The following is a 20,478-nucleotide window of genomic DNA, read 5'->3' on the forward strand; positions in this document are numbered from 1 at the left end:
TTCATAAAAATAATAATGACAATAATTAAAAAACAACAAAAACAATTATGTAAAAGAAGACTATCAATAAAATTTTAAAGAGAATAATAAAAATGATTATTCAGTTAATATGGCATGATTATAGTTTTTAAAATAGTGTTTTACATTTGTTTTATGATAGGAAAAAGCAAGAAAATAAATCACCCAGCATTCTGCCTTACTAGTTCAGAAAAACCTATCCATGTTCATTTCTCTTTGATGATTTGATAAATAGTTTTGAGCACTTATTTGCCAAGGGTGAAGCTGTGCCAGATGTTGCGGGCACAGCTCAGAGCAGGGTTGGCAGTCTTACTGCCCTCACCTGAGTGTACCTGTAGGGATGCAGGATGCTGAGGGCTGGCTGGGCAAAGGCAACTGCATGGAGCACAGTGAGGGCAGCTGGGGATCCCCACAACTTTCAAGACTAAGTGATAAGTATGCTGAGACAAAAGGAATGTGTGGAAGGTCCCCCCAGGGAAGGCAAGGGGCATAGCACATAAGATGAGCCCAGAAATGTGGCAGAAGTTTAACAACAGACTGAAGTTTGAGAGGGCTGGAACATGGAGTATAAACTGGAGCTGCAGGTGAGCAGTGATGCAGAAAGGGAGGCAGGGAGGCAGGGTCTAGCCTCTTACACCTTGGGGAGAAGTGTGGATTTTTAAGGTAAAAAGTACATGGAGATACACACACACATTCATAGTGCTTACATAGTTGAATTTCTTAATTTCTATGAAATTCTTAATTTTCTTCTTTCTATGGAATAGGATACATGTTTGAGTTTAGAACTTTCTAGCCTTCTATAGTATTTTCAGTTCTCCATGTTTATTTAGATTTTTGGAGTTTGCGCCATTCTGGGACACAAAGCAAGTATTTGGATGATGTAAGATTTTACTGCTCGGTCTCTTGGCAGGTGCTAGGCCCACAGGTTCCATCCACAGCATTCTGTCCTTTCCTCACCTCCATGAAGGCTGGCATTCCTTGGGGTTATTCTCAGAGGTTGCAGGCATGACATCCCCACACACTAAACACAGAACTTGGAGTATTTTTAGCCATTAATTCAGATTCACTGGTTTCAGCAGATCTCCATCTACCTGGAAATTACTCAGGGCCAACCAGAAGGCTGGGTTTCAACATTTCTCACACAACAGAAAGTTGAAGCCAAAGGTATAAAGAATTTTGCTGTTGACAGGTGAGTGTTTCAAGTGCAGGTCTTCACAATGAACTGTTCACTCATAGTTTATGAGGCAATGATGAGAGAGCTCGAAAGAAGCACGTCTCTGACACATGACAGCTCAGTCCCAAAGACCATTAACTGCGGGTCAGCTCATCAAAAACATCTGTGGAAATGGACAGAGCAGACCTCTGTGCAATCCTGTGTATCAGGGTGATGGCTGCAGTACTCCACCTATTGTAGCACCAGCACAAATTGGAAACCGAAAGAGTTCACAGGCTTCAAAGAATCTTCTTGCCACCACTAAATAGTTCAAGGAGATGGAACCTGGAGTATATGTTTACAGAATGAAATTTTTTCCTTCAATTTTGTTTAAATTTGAATACTATTTTTGTAGGGAAAATGAAAGAAGTTATTAACTACTCATTTTTGCAACAATGAAAAACAGTTTTCACTTTACTATGGCTGTTTGTTATTTAGTGCATACATGCCAAGCCGCTTCTGTGATGTCTGACTCTTTGTGACCCTATGAACTGTAGCCCACCAGGCTGCTCTGTCCATGGGAGTCTCCAGGCAAGAATACTGGAGTGGGTTGCCATGCCCTCCTCTAGGGGATCTTCCTCACCCAGGGATCAAACCTGTGTCTCTTATATCTCCTGTATTGGCAGGTGGGTTCTTTACCACTATCACTACCTGGGAATTCCCATTTCTTATGTAGCTTAAATACAATTAGAGAGCTACTTAGTGAATTTAAATTCCCCCCCCCCTTTTTTCTTACAGTTACTTTTTTTCTGTCTTTTTTTAACCTATAAAAGTGGTATGTGTTTGTGGCAAATTTTATATGCCTACTGTATATGCATTTATAGACAAATGTATAAGTCCATGTCTTCCCAGGTGGTGCTAGTGGTAAAGAACCCGCCTGTCAATGCAGGAGACATAAGAGATGTGGGTTCAGTCCCTGGGCTGGGAAGATCCCCTGGAGAAGGAAATGGTGACCCACATCAGTATTCTTGCCTGAAAATTTCCATGGACAGAGGGGCCTGGTGGGCTACAATCAATAGGGTTGCAAAGAGTCAGACATGACTGAGCGACTTTCACTTCACATAAGTTCATACATACACACATGTACCTATACACATATATGTTAGCATATGGGTATATTGACATATACACACACATATATGCTTTATAAAAGGTTATAAAATGAAAAAATGAAAGTCCATTCCCCCAACCTTCCATGATCAGCTCCACTATCCAGAAGCAATCACTGAAAATACCTGTTTTTATGGTCAAAATATTAGGATGGGCTCTTCTGCCTCAAAATTATCTGAGGTACCAGTGAAACAGAGAGCAGACCCAAAGTGAGTCTGTCTTCCCACAGGAAATCCAGAGGGAAGAACAGCTGACTATTTTGGCAACCTGCCTTTCCCAACACCAGATCCCAGCTCAGAGAGGTAAAAACATCTAAAGCCAGTGAGAATCCTTTAGTGGTCACAAAGGATTGTTGCTTTGTTTTTTTCACTGGGTTGAAACTAGTTTTGCAACTTAACTGTGGGACTATCTATCATTTAAAGTGAGCAGAAACGAGGGACCTGACAGCATTTTTATTCAGAGACAATGAAGATGGAGACGAAGATTAAGTTACTGGAGCCAGAACACCTTCCATGCAATTATAAATTTTCTACAGCCTTGCTACCCACAGTGTGGTCCGAGAATCAATAGCACTGGCATCACCTGGGAACTTGTTGGAAATGCAGAACCTGAGGTTCACTCCAGACCTATTGAATCAGATCTTCATTTTAACAAGAACCCGAGCGATTCACAAACACCTTAAAGTGTAAGAAGTGGGATCTACAACATCTTTTTAGTTGTTAACAAGTATGCCATTGTATGATTGTGCCACAGTGTTAGAGTTTATTTGACTCTAACTAGTGTTAGAAGAGTTTATTCATCTAGGTTGCCAGGGGCCATTTCCTAGAAATCCTTGTTAAAGCCAATCTCATTGGCCTTGGACAGCAGAGATAATTCTTTCTGGGTTAAGCTGTGGGAAAACTAAAGCCTGGACCAAAGCCTACACTGGAGAGGTGTCTCACAGATGGCTGTTCCCAGAATGGCTTAAAAACTGTTTACTATGTTATGGTAACAGATGCTTTCAAACAAAGAGAACAGGAAGCTAGTGCCTTCTCTGTCTGCCATTCAGCAGGGCTGAATGCCTTCCATTAAATTCGCCTGCAAACTTTGCTGAAGAGCCCCGCAAGCAGCAATGAAAATTACAGAGCGGCTCCCAGGCACTTTAGTGGGTAATCAGCTGAAATTGAGCAGTTTTCCATATTCTTTGCTGATAATGCAAATAGACCTTTAAAGCAAATGGTTCCAAGTTGCCACAATCCTACAAACTGAGAAGCCCCATGTGGTCCACACAGATGCTTCTGCTGCACCCCAAGCCCTGCCACACAGCGACTGGTTCCCACGACTATCAGCGGCAGGCTCCACCAGGCTGCCTGCATGTTAACAAACGGCCAGGCTGAGTTAGAGGGTTACAGGCCCAGGGCCAATCATCTGAATAAATTAGCAATCTGAAAGTAAATGCAGCTCCAAGGAAAAGGCTGCATTTTTCTAAAATTTCCATGATTATCTTCATACTAGATTCAGCTTTTCCTTGAAAGGTGCCCCTTTGTGCTGTCCAGTGGGGAAGAAGGACTCTAGGTCTAAAGTGGCCTTTGGATGTACCAAGATTATCAGCCATAGCAGAAAGTGAAAGTTGCTCAGTCGTGTCAGACTCTTTGCTACCCCCCATGGGCTATACAGTCCATGGAATTCTCCAGGCCAGAATACTGGAGTCGACAGCTGTTCCCTTCTCCAGGGGATCTTCCCAACCCAGGGATCGAACCCAGGTCTCCCACATTGCAGGCAGATTGTTTACCAGCTGAGCCACCAGGGGGAGTATTGATTGCAGACAAGTTGCTTCATCCCCGATTTTCTAGGTTCAGAATGGGGCATCTGGAAAAAAAGTCACTTTGGTTCTGAATAAGAGGCCAAGAGGAGGAGCAATGGAAAGGAAGACAGTACCGGATTCACATGCCAACCCAATACATCCTAACTCTGTGATCCTGATGGTGGTTGACACTCTTTGAGCTTTAACTCCTATGAAATAGGAGAGTAATATCCTTACAGGTAAGATACTATAAGGGGCTTCCCTGGTGGCTCAGTGATAAAGAATCTGCCTGCAGTGCAAGAGCTGTAGCAGACACAGGAGACACAAGTTTGACCCCTGGGTCAGGAAGATCCCTTGGAGGAGGGCATGGCAACCCACTCCAGTATTCTTGCCTGTAGAATTCCATGGACAGAGAAGCTGGGTGGGCTACAGTCCATGGGGTCACAAAGAGTCAGACACGACTGAAGCAATTTGGCATCCATGCATGCAAGATACCATAAACAGTATCTCTTGGGACATGGTGGTAGGTATCTCATAAATGCTATTTTCCCTCCTTCAAAATGATCACTTTCAGAACCTCACACACTTCCTTCCCTCTTTACTCACACCATAACCATTAGAGATGAAAGTGAAGGTTGATAAAGAACACTTGTAGAAAATGAGAAAAGAACACTTCCAGAAATTTATTACAGCTAAACTCTAAATGCGAAGCATTATTTACCAAAATAAATTTATATTCAAATGTTTACTTCCATTAAACAACTCTGCATTTCAATACTAAGAAGGTTTTAAGTTTTCTTCCCTATAGAACTCACCCTCCATTTTCATTTGTTTCTAGTAAGTATTTTTGTAGCTACAAATTTTGCATGGAATATCACTTTAAAGTGTCACATATCCCAGCTCTTAATATGCAGTGATCTCAGTGTTATTCATATTTTAAATTTTGTAAGTTTATAATTTAATCTTTATCTGAAAAATAAAAGATGTTTTAAAATTTTCAAGGTAGGCTCTTTTCTGTTCATCCTTTCCCAATTATTTTCTTTTCTTTTTAATTATCTTATTTATTAATGGCACTCTATTTTTTACTGACTTTATGTATTCTTCTTAAAGCACAAATCTGTCTGTGTCTCTTGCTTCAGTGGCTCTTCGCTATCCTCAGGATGAAATCTAACCTCTCTCACAGGGCTTCTGAAGCTCTCATGACATCCACCTGTTTACCCCACCAATGGCATAGCTCACTATTCTTTCTGCCTCTTTCCCAGCCTCACCCCCATCCTGCCCCACCCTCCCATACTCCTACCATCTCTTCTAATTCCAAGTGCATACTCTTCAGCCACACAGAATTCCATTTAGCTTCATAAAAATGCCATGCTCCTTACAGGCTTACATCAAGAAACAAGAAAAAAGCCAAATAAATAACCTAACTCTACACCTAAAGCAATTAGAGAAGGAAGAAATGAAGAACCCCAGGGTTAGCAGAAGGAAAGAAATCTTAAAAATCAGGGCAGAAATAAATGCAAAAGAAACTAAAGAGACCATAGCAAAAATCAACAAAGCTAAAAGCTGGTTTTTTGAAAAAATAAACAAAATTGACAAACCATTAGCAAGACTCATTAAGAAACAAAGAGAGAAGAACCAAATTAACAAAATTAGAAATGAAAATGGAGAGATCACAACAGACAACACTGAAATACAAAGGATCATAAGAGACTACTACCAGCAGCTCTATGCCAATAAAATGGACAACTTGGATGAAATGGACAAATTCTTAGAAAAGTATAACCTTCCAAAACTGAACCAGGAAGAAATAGAAGAACTTAACAGACCCATCACAAGCAAGGAAATCGAAACTGTAATCAAAAATCTTCCAGCAAACAAAAGCCCAGGACCAGATGGCTTCACAGCTGAATTCTACCAAAAATTTAGAGAAGAGCTAACACCTATCTTACTCAAACTCTTCCAGAAAATTGCAGAGGAAGGTAAACTTCCAAACTCATTCTATGAGGCCACCATCACCCTAATTCCAAAACCAGACAAAGATGCCACAAAAAAAGAAAACTACAGGCCAATATCACTGATGAACATAGATGCAAAAATCCTTAACAAAATTCTAGCAAACAGAATCCAACAACATATTAAAAAAAATCATATACCACGACCAAGTGGGCTTTATCCCAGGAATGCAAGAATTCTTTAATATCCACAAATCAATCAATGTAATACACCACATTAACAAATTGAAAGATAAAAACCATATGATTATCTCAATAGATGCAGAGAAAGCCTTTGACAAAATTAAACACCCATTCATGATTAAAACTCTCCAGAAAGCAGGAATAGAAGGAACATACCTCAACATAATAAAAGCTATATATGACAAACCCACAGCAAGTATCACCCTCAATGGTGAAAAATTGAAAGCATTTCCCCTGAAATCAGGAACAAGACAAGGGTGCCCACTCTCACCACTACTATTCAACATAGTGTTGGAAGTTCTGGCCACAGCAATCAGAGCAGAAAAAGAAGTAAAAGGAATCCAGATAGGAAAAGAAGAAGTGAAACTCTCACTGTTTGCAGATGACATGATCCTCTACATAGAAAACCCTAAAGACTCTTCCAGAAAATTACTAGAGCTAATCAATGAATATAGTAAAGTTGCAGGATATAAAATTAACACACAAAAATCCCTTGCATTCCTATATACTAACAATGAAAAAACAGAAAGAGAAATTAAGGAAACAATACCATTCACCATTGCAACAAAAAGAATAAAATACTTAGGAGTATATCTACCTAAAGAAACAAAAGACCTATACATAGAAAACTATAAAACACTGATGAAAGAAATCAAAGAGGACACAAACAGATGGAGAAACATACCGTGTTCATGGATTGGAAGAATCAATATTGTCAAAATGGCTATTCTACCCAAAGCAGTCTATAGATTCAATGCAATCCCTATCAAGCTACCAACGGTATTTTTCACAGAACTAGACCAAAGAATTTCACAATTTGTATGGAAATACAAAAAACCTCGAATAGCCAAAGTAATCTTGAGAAAGAAGAATGGAACTGGAGGAATCAACCTGCCTGACTTCAGACTATACTACAAAGCCACAGTCATCAAGACAGTATGGTACTGGCTCAAAGACAGAAATATAGATCAATGGAACAGAATAGAAAGCCCAGAGATAAATCCACGAACTTATGGACACCTTATCTTTGACAAAGGAGGCAAGGATATACAATGGAAAAAAGACAACCTCTTTAACAAGTGGTGCTGGGAAAGCTGGTCAACCACTTGTAAAAGAATGAAACTAGAACACTTTCTAACACCATACACAAAAATAAACTCAAAATGGATTAAAGATCTAACTGTAAGACCAGAAACTATAAAACTCCTAGAGGAGAACATAGGCAAAACACTCTCCGACATAAACCACAGCAAGATCCTCTATGACCCACCTCCCAGAATATTGGAAATAAAAGCAAAAATAAACAAATGGGACCTAATTAAACTTAAAAGCTTTTGCACAACAAAGGAAACTATAAGTAAGGTGAAAAGACAGCCGTCAGATTGGGAAAAAATAATAGCAAATGAAGAAACAGACAAAGGATTAATCTCAAAAATATACAAGCAACTCTTGAAGCTCAATTCCAGAAAAATAAATGACCCAATCAAAAAATGGGCCAGAGAACTAAACAGACATTTCTCCAAAGAAGACATACAGATGGCTAACAAACACATGAAAAGATGCTCAACATCACTCATTATCAGAGAAATGCAAATCAAAACCACAATGAGGTACCATTACACGCCAGTCAGGATGGCTGCTATCCAAAAGTCTACAAGCAATAAATGCTGGAGAGGGTGTGGAGAAAAGGGAACCCTCTTACACTGTTGGTGGGAATGCAAACTAGTACAGCCGCTATGGAAAACAGTGTGGAGATTTCTTAAAAAACTGGAAATAGAACTGCCATATGACCCAGCAATCCCACTTCTGGGCATACACACTGAGGAAACCAGATCTGAAAGAGACACATGCACCCCAATGTTCATCACAGCACTGTTTATAATAGCCAGGACATGGAAACAACCTAGATGCCCATCAGCAGATGAATGGATAAGGAAGCTGTGGTACATATACACCATGGAATATTACTCAGCCATTAAAAAGAATTCATTTGAACCAGTTCTAATGAGATGGATGAAACTGGAGCCCATTATACAGAGTGAAGTAAGCCAGAAAGATAAAGAACATTACAGCATACTAACACATATATATGGAATTTAGAAAGATGGTAACGACAACCCTATATGCAAAACAGAAAAAGAGACACAGATGTACAGAACAGACTTTTGAACTCTGTGGGAGAATGTGAGGGTGGGATGTTTCAAAAGAACAGCATGTATATTATCTATGGTGAAACAGATCACCAGCCCAGGTGGGATGCATGAGACAAGTGCTCGGGCCTGGTGCACTGGGAAGACCCAGAGGAGTCGGGTGGAGAGGGAGGTGGGAAGGGGGATCGGGATGGGGAATACGTGTAAATCTATGTCTGATTCATATCAATGTATGACAAAACCCACTGAAAAAATAAATAAATAAAATTAAAAAAAAAAAAGAAAAAAAATGCCATGCTCCATCCTGCTTTAGGAACTTAACATGTACTGTTTTCTCTTTAGGAAACATTTTCTTGTTTCCACTCTACTGACTAAACAGCTCCTGTCCATCCTTCACATCTGGGGATGAAAATTATTTTCTCCGGGAAGTCTCAGTGAGGTTAAGGAGCCCCGGTTTATCCACACATAGCACCCAGGTCACCTCCCCACCACACAAAACACCAATTGCCTATTTCTTCATCTAGAATTGTGACCAACTTAAGAGCAAAGATGATGTCCTGTCAACCCTAATGTAAGAGTTCCCTCTCTAACATATTTGAAGTTCCTAGTGCTCAGTAAATATGGTTGAATATTTACCTATTCAACAAGTGCATGCATATAAATAAAAAAGAAAATAAGGGAAAGAAAAATTATAGCATATAGATATATACACACACATATAAAAAATTCAGCTATATGTTCAGAACTTGCTATTTTCTAGGCACTGTACTAAGTACATTATGTATGCTATTTATTCATATGATATTACCTTCAGTGGCTATCTTTGGAGGAGATTTGAGGAGAAAATTTTATTCTTTCAACCTAAAAAAAATTCCCAATACACAAATATTCTTCCTAGAAATCAGGGAAGATAGTTATTTAAACCTGTACTTTGCCTATGGAGGTCTTATATTCAAATATAAAATGCATACAGATCATGGCCATTCTCTGAAAACTGGCCTTGGGGAGAAGGCACTAAGCCAGTGGTCCCTCTTGAATTCCCCTAGAGCTTCGATCTGTAATTAGTTCCCAAAGCACCTGTTGACTCTGTACATGCGGCACTTGTTTGCTTCTCTAACCTGTAAGTGAACGTGTGCCCACAAACACAGCTGCTTCTGTTTTGGGCACTGCTCAGCTCTCATCCTCTGTGAAGCTGGGATGAAATCAAGGACTTATCCTTCTGAGAGCTACAGAGTCCCCAGTGGAAAATAATAAAGTGTAAGTAAACAGCATCCAGGCCACTGGAAAACATTCTTCAGCCTGTTCACCTCTATTAGGTCTTAACCCATCCTATGACACCACATAAAAAATCCAGCACATTAACATTCCTAGTTTATGCTCACAATTCCCAGAACCCTCATTTTTGAGCCTTTGGTTACTGCACAATTGTCTGAACAATAAAAACTGATTTTTTTTTTCTTTTTAGTTCACAATAGAGCTTTGTGTGAGCAAATGTATGTGCTTTCCATTCAAACATAAATAGCCCCACTTGGTTATGAATGAAATCAGCATTTATTGTACTAATAATTCACAAACATGCATTAAACATGTGTAAAATTAAGCTTCAATCCCAATGTCTCTTCCCCCTTCTCATTCTCTGTCTCAAAAGGATATTTAGAGATAAATTCTGGATTCATAAGAAACAAGGGTGAGCAATATATTTATGTCTGTTGTAACCTATAAACGTGAATAAAGCCTGCTTAGACATGAAATCTTTATTCCTCTGCCTGTATATTGATTTTATATCATACTCAATACCTTTTCCTTATGGGGAGTTATGGGAAAAGTAAAGCAGCATCTGGTACATTTGTTTTCTTTCATGATATCTCAACCTTTTAGATAATAAAGGTCCCATTTCAGCTCTGATACTATAACTAATCTTTGCAGTTGGTAATGATAATGTTTACCATTTTTCAGACAATTTCTCTGTGCCAGACATGCTCATCCTCATAGTAACTCCATCAAATAGTTATAGTCCCTATGCTCGGGGAACAAAACCAAAGTCTTAACTACGTGGTTTACCATGTGCATAGTCCAGCTAATGCATGGTTAGAACCCAGCCCTTTTTTCCCCCAATAGAACAATGAGAGAGCAAAACCACAAAAATCATCCGTAACGTTACTGCATTATTTTTCCAAAAGAACACAAGGGTGCTACTAGACGTCTTTCTATTTCTATTTGTCTTATGCTCCAAGGCTAACTCCCTTCAGGTAGTGTTGAGTGCCCAAGATACAGTTGCTTTGGGTTGAGATTCCCCAAATCCCACACAAAGCACTGTGACTGGGAACTGGATTAGGTGGAACCCAAGGTAGCAAATTTGGAGAAATTCAAAATTGGAAATGTGAAATGCATGGTTCCAGGCATAAAGGTCAAATAGAGACCAGCACCACTGTTTCCCATTCCCCAAACACAAATCTCTTGAAATTACAAAGCACTGACATGTCATAACAGGCCATACTTCTGAAAAGTGCAAAGTACAATACATTTCTCTTCACATCTTCATCAGAGATGCACTTGGCCTCCAAAGGAACAGACAGCACTGAGCTATGACCAGACACTGAGGCATTTCTGGTATAGCATATGACTCTCCAATCAAGTGGGACTCAAAATAGCAATTAAGTCTAATAAGTTAACACCAAACACAAGTTTCTAATGCATACATCACTTGGTAATAAAGATCCTGTCTTGGTATCCAAGGCTGAAGGTGGGTAAGGAGGACTGAAATATCACTTTCTTCCCTAGTCCATGCTTTTCCATGCCTGAGCAGAAGCAGACAGTTGTGTTCCCTTCAACTCAAGGGGTGGGAAGACAAGTATGGTTAACAGGGTTCCATGTAAGTCCCTAGCACACTAAAAGAGAGGAAACTTTTCTCAGCCAGTGTCATGGTAATGATCACAAACTAAGAGGTAAGAGTTGGTGAATTAGGGGGCCAAGGGCTAGCTGCTCAAAGCAGAGACTGGAGGGAACTGGGGGTGTTACCAAATAATTGGGGCCAAAAGGTGAGATGGGGTCCTATGGAGTCAATTATCTAAGAACCAACACTGAAGAGCTTGGGAGTCAACAGATAATCTGGATCACCGTCAGAAGCAGGGGGTACTCTGAGATCCCTAAAGCACCAGCAACTAAACAGAGCAAACCAAAGAGGCAAGAAGAGAGGGCTCATGAACTCAAGGCTAGAGAGGTTCAGGAACTGTCATCATGATGGGTGACCCTTACTGTGCATTTACTTCATGCCAGTCTTAGGTTAAGCACTCTAAAAGTATCATCTCATTTAATCATGACAAACCCCATGGAGGGAGCTGACAACAGAACTTATACTGTGAACCATTATACTGTTACCTAAAGAACTTCATGCCTCTCTGAATTTCGGATGTGTCCTTCTTAAATGGTAGTTCTCAGACTGTTCTGAACAAAGGAAATGACTAATCCTAGATCCTCCTTTAGCTGTTATGGCAAATAATTTTACAGATGCCAGCACTCTAATTGTCCTGTGGAAAAATAATCAATGCCAGCTGCTAGCTAGAGAAATGCAAAATCTCTGAAGAGTAACAGAAAGCCCCTACTGAATCTGACTAGAAATAAGTTCAAGGAAATCTTTTTGGTGTTTAAAAACAAGGCCTTATCAAGAAGCATGGGAAAGGTGGACTCAAGATCCAAGAAGGGTATTTGTTGCAACATCCTCAAAATAACCTCACCTTCCAGTTTGAGGACACACTGGAAAAGTAACATTCATCTTCATATGTTCTTAGGAAACTTATCAGTTATACTGCAAAGTTTTAATCAGTCAGTTCAGTTCAGTCACTCAGTCATGCCCAACTCCCTGCAACCCCATGGACTGCAGCACGCCAAGCCTCCCTGTCCATCACCAACTCCCAGAGTTTACTCAAACTCATGTCCAGTGAGTCAGTGATGCCATCCAACCATCTCATCCTCTGTCGTTCCCTTCTCCTCCCACCTTCAGTCTTTCCCAGCATCAGGGTCTTTTCAAATGAGTCAATTCTTCACATCAGCTTCAGCAACAGCTCTTCCAATGAATATTCAGGACTGACTTTCTTTAGGATGGACTTTTGTATCTCCCTGCTGTCCAAGGGACTCTCAAGAGTCTTCTCTAACACCATAGTTCAAAACCATCAATTCTTTGGTGTTCAACTTTCTTTACAGTCCAACTCTCACATCCATGCATGACTACTGGAAAAACCAAAGCTTTGACTAGATGAATATTTATTGGCAAAGTAATGTCTCTGCTTTTTAATATGCTATCTAGGTTGGTCATAACTTTTCTTTCAAGGAGCAAGCGTCTTTTAATTTCATGGCTGAGGTCACAATTTGCAGTGATTCTGGAGCCCAAAAACATAAAATCTGCCACTGTTTTCACTGTTTCCCCATGTATTTGACATGAAGTGATGGGACCAGATGCCATGATTTTAGTTTTCTGAGTGTTGAGTTTTAAGCCAACTTTTTCACTCTCTTCTTTCACTTTCATCAACAGGCTCTTTAGTTCTTCTTCACTTTCGGCCATGTGGATGGTGTAATCTGCATATCTGAGGTTATTGATATTTCTCCCAACAATCTTGATTCCAGCTTGTGCTTCCTCCAGCCCAGCATTTCTCATGATGTACTCTGCATATAAGTTAAACAAGCAGGGTGACAATATACAGCCTTGACATACTCCTTTCCCTATTTGGAACCAGTCTGTTGTTCCATGTCCAGGTCTAACTGTTGCTTTCTGACCTGCATATAGATTTCTCAAGAGACAGGTCAGGTGGTCTGGTATTCCCATCTCTTTCAGAATTTTCCACAGTTTGCTGTGGTCCATACAAAAAAAGGCTTTGGTATAGTCAATAAAGCAGAAGTAGATATTTTTCTGGAACTCTCTTGCTTTTCTGATGATCCAACAGATGTTGGCAATTTGATCTCTGGTTCCTCTGCCTTCTCTAAAACCAGCTTGAACATCTGGAAGTTCTCGGTTCACATACTGTCGAAGCCTGACTTGGAGAATTTTGAGCATTACTTAACTAGTGTGAGATGAGTGCAATTGCGCAGTAATCTGAGCATTCTTTGGCATTGCCTTTCTTTGGGATTGGAATGAAAACTGATCTTTTCCATTCCTGTGGCCACTGCTGAGTTTTCCAAATTTGCTGGCATATTGAGTGCAACACTTTCACAGCATCATCTTTTAGGATTTGAAATAGCTCAGCCGGAATTTCATCACTTCCACTAGCTTTGTTCATAGTGATGCTTCCTAAGGCCCACTTGACTTTGCATTCCAGAATGTCTGGCTCTAGGTTGGTGATCACACCATCATGATTATCTCGGTCATGAAGATCTTTTTTGTATTGTTCTTCTGTGTATTCTTGCCACCTCTTCTTAAGATCTGTTTCTGTTAGGTCCACATAATTTCTGTCCTTTATTGTGCCCATCTTTGCATGAAATGTTTCTTTGGTATCTCTAATTTTCTTGAAGAGATCTCTAGTCTTTCTCATTCTATTGTTTTCCCCTATTTCTTTGCATTCATTACTGAGGAAGGCTTTCTTATCTCTCCTTGCTATTCTTTGGAACTCTGCATTCAAATGTGTATATCTCTCCTTTTCTCCTTTGCCTTTCACTTCTCTTCTATTCAGTTATTTTTAAGGCCTCCTCAGACAACCATTTTGCCTTTTTGCATTTCTTTTTCTTGGTGATGGTCTTGATCCCTGCCTCCTGTACAATGTCACGAAACTCTGTCCACAGTTCATCAGGTACTCTATCAGATCTAGTTCCTTAAATCTATTTCTCACTTCTACTGTATAATCATAAGGGATTTGATTTAGGTCATACCTGAATGGTCTAGTTGTTTTCCCTACTTTCTTCAATTTAAGTCTGAATTTGGCAATAAGGAGTTCATGATCTGAGCTACAGTCAACTCCCGGTCTTGTTTTAGCTGACTGTATAGAGCTTCTCCATCTTTGGCAGCAAAGAATATAATCAATCTGATTTTGGTATTGATCACCTGGTGATGTCCATGTGTAGAGTCATCTCTTGTGTTGTTTGAAGACGGTGTTTGCTATGACCAGTGCGTTCTCTTGGCAAAACTCTATTAGCCTTTGCCCTGATTCATTCTGTACTCCAAGGCCAAATTTGCCTGTTACTCCAGGTATTTCTTGACTCCCTACTTTTGCATTCCAGTCCCCTATAATGAAAATTTAATTTAATCAGTCAGGAATTTATTTTCTTCGTTACCTTCTCTCATGTTTCAGTATTCACCCTTGTTCTCTGTTTCCCTTTCTGTTAAGATCTCTCACCAGCCACAAACTTGTTCTCCAACATTCCCAAGAGCCCAAGAAAGTATTCAGAACGCTAGCCTGCATTCTAGCTCTTTCAAAATAAAATTCCTCTAAGCCACCGTCTGATGGTAGATTTCCTAGAAGCAGAGCTTGAGACAACTCCTATAGATGTGATTTCCTGGGGGAGGGCTTTCCAATGGGCAATGAGAGGAGCAGCATGAGGCAGAAAAAGGAGCTATACACATGTGTGATCTCAGCAGGAATCTGGCTTTAGTCTGATCCCATGGAGAGCTCTGGAGCACAGAACTCACCACTGAGCCAGTCCCGATTCAGCGTAAGGGGATGAACCTTCTGTCCCCCATGGCAATCAGTTCTTGACTGTGTGTTAAGAGGCAGGGCGCAGATAGGCAGGCTATATTTGGCCTGGGGCAGTTCTCCAAGAAACGGACCATTCTTGCCTGACTGCTTGTAGTTTCCATGATTGTAACAATTCTGTTCTTTATATTCAGATACACTTTCATATTTTCTACCACCCAATTTGTACTATTAAAAGGGAGTGAAAATTTTTCCTTCAATGGCTCAGACACATACCATTTCTCAGTAATCTGTCAAATTATTTACTTGAGTTACTTTTTTAATCTCTATTTTAAAAAAATACACATAGCCAACAAATCTGTCCTGACTTGAATTGTAGAACACATAAAAATATCTTTGTAATTCCTTTTGCATTTTGTATTATGTCCATCCCCTCCCAAGATATAATTTGTTCAGCCTCCTCTAAATTTGACACCAACATAAATGAGGTCTGTTTGTGGAGATGGCAGAGAGATGGTAGCCATTAAATCTGAAGCTGTACCTTTCCTGATTTGCAATAGGAATGAAGCCAATTATCTTCTAGCTTCCATATGGCACAGGCTTCAGTATAGAAGATGAAGGGAGTAGCGAATATTTCAATACTGATTAAAAACCAAGAAGGATAGGACAATGAGCTACCTAAGTCCAACAAAATATCTCAAGAAATATAGATTTATGTGCCTGGGGACTTATATTTGGATGCTTGGTTTTGGAAGCAAATTATAAATATCAAGTTGGATAGTTTTGACTTTTGAACTAATTTAGCGTATAGCACCCAACAAAATAGTGTGGCTCAGAATATTGGCTTTGGAGTCTGAAAGTCATGGGATCCATTCCTAGCCTTTTCACTGTGTGATCCTAGGCGAACTACTTAATCTCTAAAACGGATTCCTCGTCTGGAAAATGGTGATAATAGTACATACCTCTCAGGGTTAATTCAAGAATTAGATGAGAAAATATATCTATGGAGCTTAGGAAAATGCTAAGTCTATTTGCTCCTTTTGTTGCAAAAACAACAGTAAATCTTTTATGTGAGTTTTATTAGCCAAGATTCTCCAGAAAAATAGAAGCAGTGGGAAATATATGCATAGGTGGATAGATAGATAGACAGAGATATATACTCTATTATGAGGAGTTGGCTCATGCAGTTATGGAGGCCAAGAAATTCCACAATCTGTTGTCTACAGGTTGCAGAGACAGGAAAGCTGGTGGTGTAATTCAGCCCAAGTCTGAAGGCCTGAGAATGAGAGGAGCCAATGGTGTAAGTTCCAGTTCAAGGGCAGGAAAAGATGAAATATTTCAGCTTAAGCAACGAGGCAACCAAAAAGGGGGACAAATTCCTCTTTCGCCCACCTTTTGTTCTATTCAGGCAATTAACAAGCTGGATAATGCAACCCTCATTGGGAAGGGCAATCTGTTTCATTGAGTCTACTGATTCAAATGCTAACCCCATCTAGAAATACCCTCATAGACACGTCTAGAAATGATGTTTAATCTTGGTACCCCATGGCCAGTCAGGTGGACACATAAAATTAACCATCAAATAGGTTAAAGATTAAAAGTAGAAATTAATATTAGACTACAGAGGTGGCCCATAATACCCAAGAGGAAGAATATAATCAGTCCTTAGTAAGAGACTAGGACCAGTGTGTTACTTCAGGTTCCAAGAAACAGATGCCAACATGGGATTAGTTTTACAACAGTTTAAAGGAGGAAATGCCTATAAGAGGAGTAGGGGAGGGAGTGAGACAAGACAGAAAGAGTCTTGATCTACCTCCGACACTTTTGAAGGTGAGGGGGAGGAAGTAGAATTGTGCAGGAAGAAGCTTGGACTGTAGTGAAGCTCTGAGAACATCTTGGGCAGGTGAGTCTTCAATTAAAGTCTCCTGGTTGAAGAGTCTTGTGTCTTACAGGAATAGGCCTGCATTTCAGTACTGCTGTGCACAGTCATGGTCAGGGAAAAGCCCATGGGAAGGAGACTTTGGAGCTAACATGTTGGTGGATCTGGAGGGCAACAGTTGGAGCCATTAGGCAATTTTGCTCCCCACATCAGGAAATTTGGGGAGCATATTTTTACAATTACCATGATCAGGATTCAAAGGTCTTTGGGAATCCTGAGAGTCTTCCTTCTCTCTGTAAGTTTCTTTCTGCCTTATCTGTATTTTGTTCTTCCTTTTTTCTCCAAGCTGGTCTCTTCTGCTCTTCCATGCCATGCCCAAACCAGGAAACACCACTCAGCTCCCAGGCTTCCATGAATGAGCCCAGATAGGAAAAAGCCATCTTTCCTCTGTGTCTCAGTTCCTAGTTTCATGTAAAGTGAAGCTAATTGCCCACACTTCAATCATTCCCATCCCTGAAATAATCAGCTGTGTCCTGAGAAGGCAAGGCCATATTTATTATTAATTATGGTGGGGCTGGAGGCAGCACAGGGAGGAGAAAGTTCCAGGAAAGTGGGGATAGGGTGGACTAGTACTAAACAAACAACTCTGTCAAATACTCAACAAAGGGTACAGGTATCCCTCTAAAATAGTGGTGTCACTCTAAAATACTTCTCAGTATAAACAGTGTGATATTACACAATTACTGACTAGCTTATGTTCCAATTCTGAGAACAGTCAACTGTCTTCACAGAAGCACCAAGTTCTCAGAGTGTCCAGCTACCACGATATCAGAAACAACAACAAAAAAGATATCAGAAACGCCACACTCTCATGAGACTATTGTACATGCTTCAGCAATCCGGATAACAATCAATACTTGAGGCTATGTTGAAAGAAAAATGAACATCAGAACTGATCTTTTTATTATGAACAGAGTGACATACTAATTAGCATGATAAATGTTAGAAATGCGCTTTCATTGGTAAAACTTAAATATTCTTAAAATGCACTGATGCACACAAAAGACATGGGTTTTATCCCTGAGTCAGGAAGATCCCCTGGAGGAGGGCATGGCAACCCATTCCAGTATTCTTGTCTGGAAAGTTTCATGGACACAGGAGCCTGGTGAGCTACAGTCCATGGGATCACAAAGAATTGGACACGACTGAGCCTGCACATGTGCACACACCCCACCCACATATATGTAGAAGGAGAAGAGAAGGAAAGAGAAATGGATATGCTACCTTAACAAAGGCAACAAAAAGCAAAACTAAAGAGGAGGGACTACATCAAACTAAAAACCTTCTTCACAAGGAAACTATCAACAAAATGAAAAGGTAAACTACTGAGTGGGAGAAAGTGTTTGAAAATGGTATGTCTGATAAGGCAGTGGTCCTCCTAAGGATTACACTCATGGAAGACAATTATTCCATGGACTGAGGTGGGGGGATGATGGTTCAGGTGGCAATGGGGAGTGGCAGATAGGCTTCACTGGCTTGCCTGATGTTCTTGTCCTGTTTTGTGATCCAGTTCCTCATAGGCCATGGACCAATGATAAGGGGTTAATATCCAAAATATATAAAGAACTCATACAACTCATTGCAAAAAAAAAAAAAAAAACACACATCTGATTTTAAAAATGGGCTGGAGATCTGAATAGATATTATTTTCAAAGACATATGAACAAAAGGTACATGACAAGATACTAAAAACACTAATCATAAGGAAAATGCAAATTAAAACCACAACGAGATATGACCTCATATCTGTTAGAATGGCTATCATCAAAACACAAGAACAAGTACTGATGGGGATGTGAAAGGAACCCTTGTACACTGTTAGTGGCAATATATATTGGTGCAGTTACTATGGAAAACAGTATATGGAGGTTCCTAAAAAAATTAAAAGTAGAACTACTATAAAACCCAGCAATTCCACTTCTGAGTATTTATCTGAAGAAAACAAAAACAGTAACTGGAAAATATATGCAAGTGCATATTCACTATAGTACTATTTACAATAAATAACCAAGACCTGGAAACAACTTAATTGTCTACTGGTAGACAAATGGTTAAAGAAGTTGTTATTGTGTGTGTGTGTGTTAGTTGCTCAGTCATGTCTGACTGTTTTTCAGCCCAAGGACTGTAGCTTGCCAGGCTCCTCTGTCCATGGGATCCTCCAGGCAAGAATACTAGAGTCGGTAGCCATTCCCTTCTCCAGGGGATCTTCCCAAACCAGGCATCGGATCCAGGTCTCCTGCATTGACAGGTGGATTCCTTGTGATTTGAGCCACCAGGAAGCCCATGTATAGTATGAAATATTATTCAATCATAAAAAGATGGAAATATTGCTATTTGTGGTAACCTGGAGAGACCTTGAGGGCATTACAGTAAATGAAATAAGATAGAGAGTGACAAATACCATATGATATCACATGTGGTATCTAAAAAAAATAAAAATAAAAACTCCTCAAGCTTGTAGAAACTGAGGACAGATTTGTGGTTGCCAGAGTTTGGAGGTCAAATTAAAATTGCCAGAGGTCAGAGATCAAATTGCCAACATCCATTGGATCATAGAAAAAGCAAGCAAATTCTAGAAAAACATCTGCTGCTGCTGCTGCTAAGTCGCTTCAGTCATGTCCGACTCTGTGCGACCCCATATACGGCAGCCCACCAGGCTCCCACGTCCCTGGGATTCTCCAGGCAAGAGTACTGGAGTGGGGTGCCATTGCCTTCTCTGAGAAAAACGTCCACTTCTGCTTTATTGACTACCCCAAAGCCTTTAACTGTGTGGATAACAACAAACTGTGGAAAATTCTTAAAGATGGGAATACCAGACTACCTTACCTACCTCCTGAGAAACCTGTATGCAGGTCAAGAAGCAACAGTTAGAACAGGAGATGGAACAAAGGAATGGTTCAAAATTGGGAAAGGAGTATGTCAAGGCTGTATATTGTCACCCTGCTTATTTAACTTATATGCAGAGTACATCATGAGAAATGATGGGCTGGATGAAGCATGAGCTAAAATCAAGATTACCAGGAGAAATATCAGTAACCTCAGATATGCAGATGACACCACCCTTATTGCAGAAAGCAAAGAGGAACTAAAGAGCCTCTTGATGAAGGTCAAAGAAGAGAGTGAAAAAGCTATCTTAAAGAAACTGAACATCATGGCATCCAGTCCCATCATTTCATGGCAAACAGATAGGGAAACAATGACAGATTTTATTTTCCTGGGCTCCAAAATCACTACAGATGGTGACTGCAGCCATGAAATTAAAAGATGCTTGCTTCTTGGAAGAAAAGCTATCACCAACCTAGACAGTATTGAAAACCAGAGACATTGCTTTGCCAACAAAGGTCCATGCAGTCAAGGCTTTGGTTTTTCCAGTAATCATGTATGGATGTGAAGGTTGGACCATAAAGAAAGCTGAGCACTGAAGAATTGATGCTTTTGATCTGTGGTATTGGA

The 20,478-nt window shown here is 40.0% G+C and overlaps 1 long non-coding RNA gene across 1 annotated transcript in view; it reads left to right on the plus strand.

Annotated features, from left to right (window-relative positions):
* Positions 1 to 1,794, plus strand: part of LOC122674565 — a 29,574-nt gene extending 27,780 nt beyond the window's left edge. Inside the window, exon 3 of the long non-coding RNA XR_006334995.1 lies at positions 1,670 to 1,794. This is a non-coding gene — a long non-coding RNA (uncharacterized LOC122674565). The remainder of the gene's footprint in view (positions 1 to 1,669) is intronic.
* The last annotated feature ends 18,684 nt before the right edge of the window (positions 1,795 to 20,478 follow it).

The sequence above is a fragment of the Cervus elaphus genome, chromosome 18 (genome assembly GCF_910594005.1).
Source record: "Cervus elaphus chromosome 18, mCerEla1.1, whole genome shotgun sequence".
NCBI classification, from domain to species: Eukaryota; Metazoa; Chordata; class Mammalia; order Artiodactyla; family Cervidae; genus Cervus; species Cervus elaphus.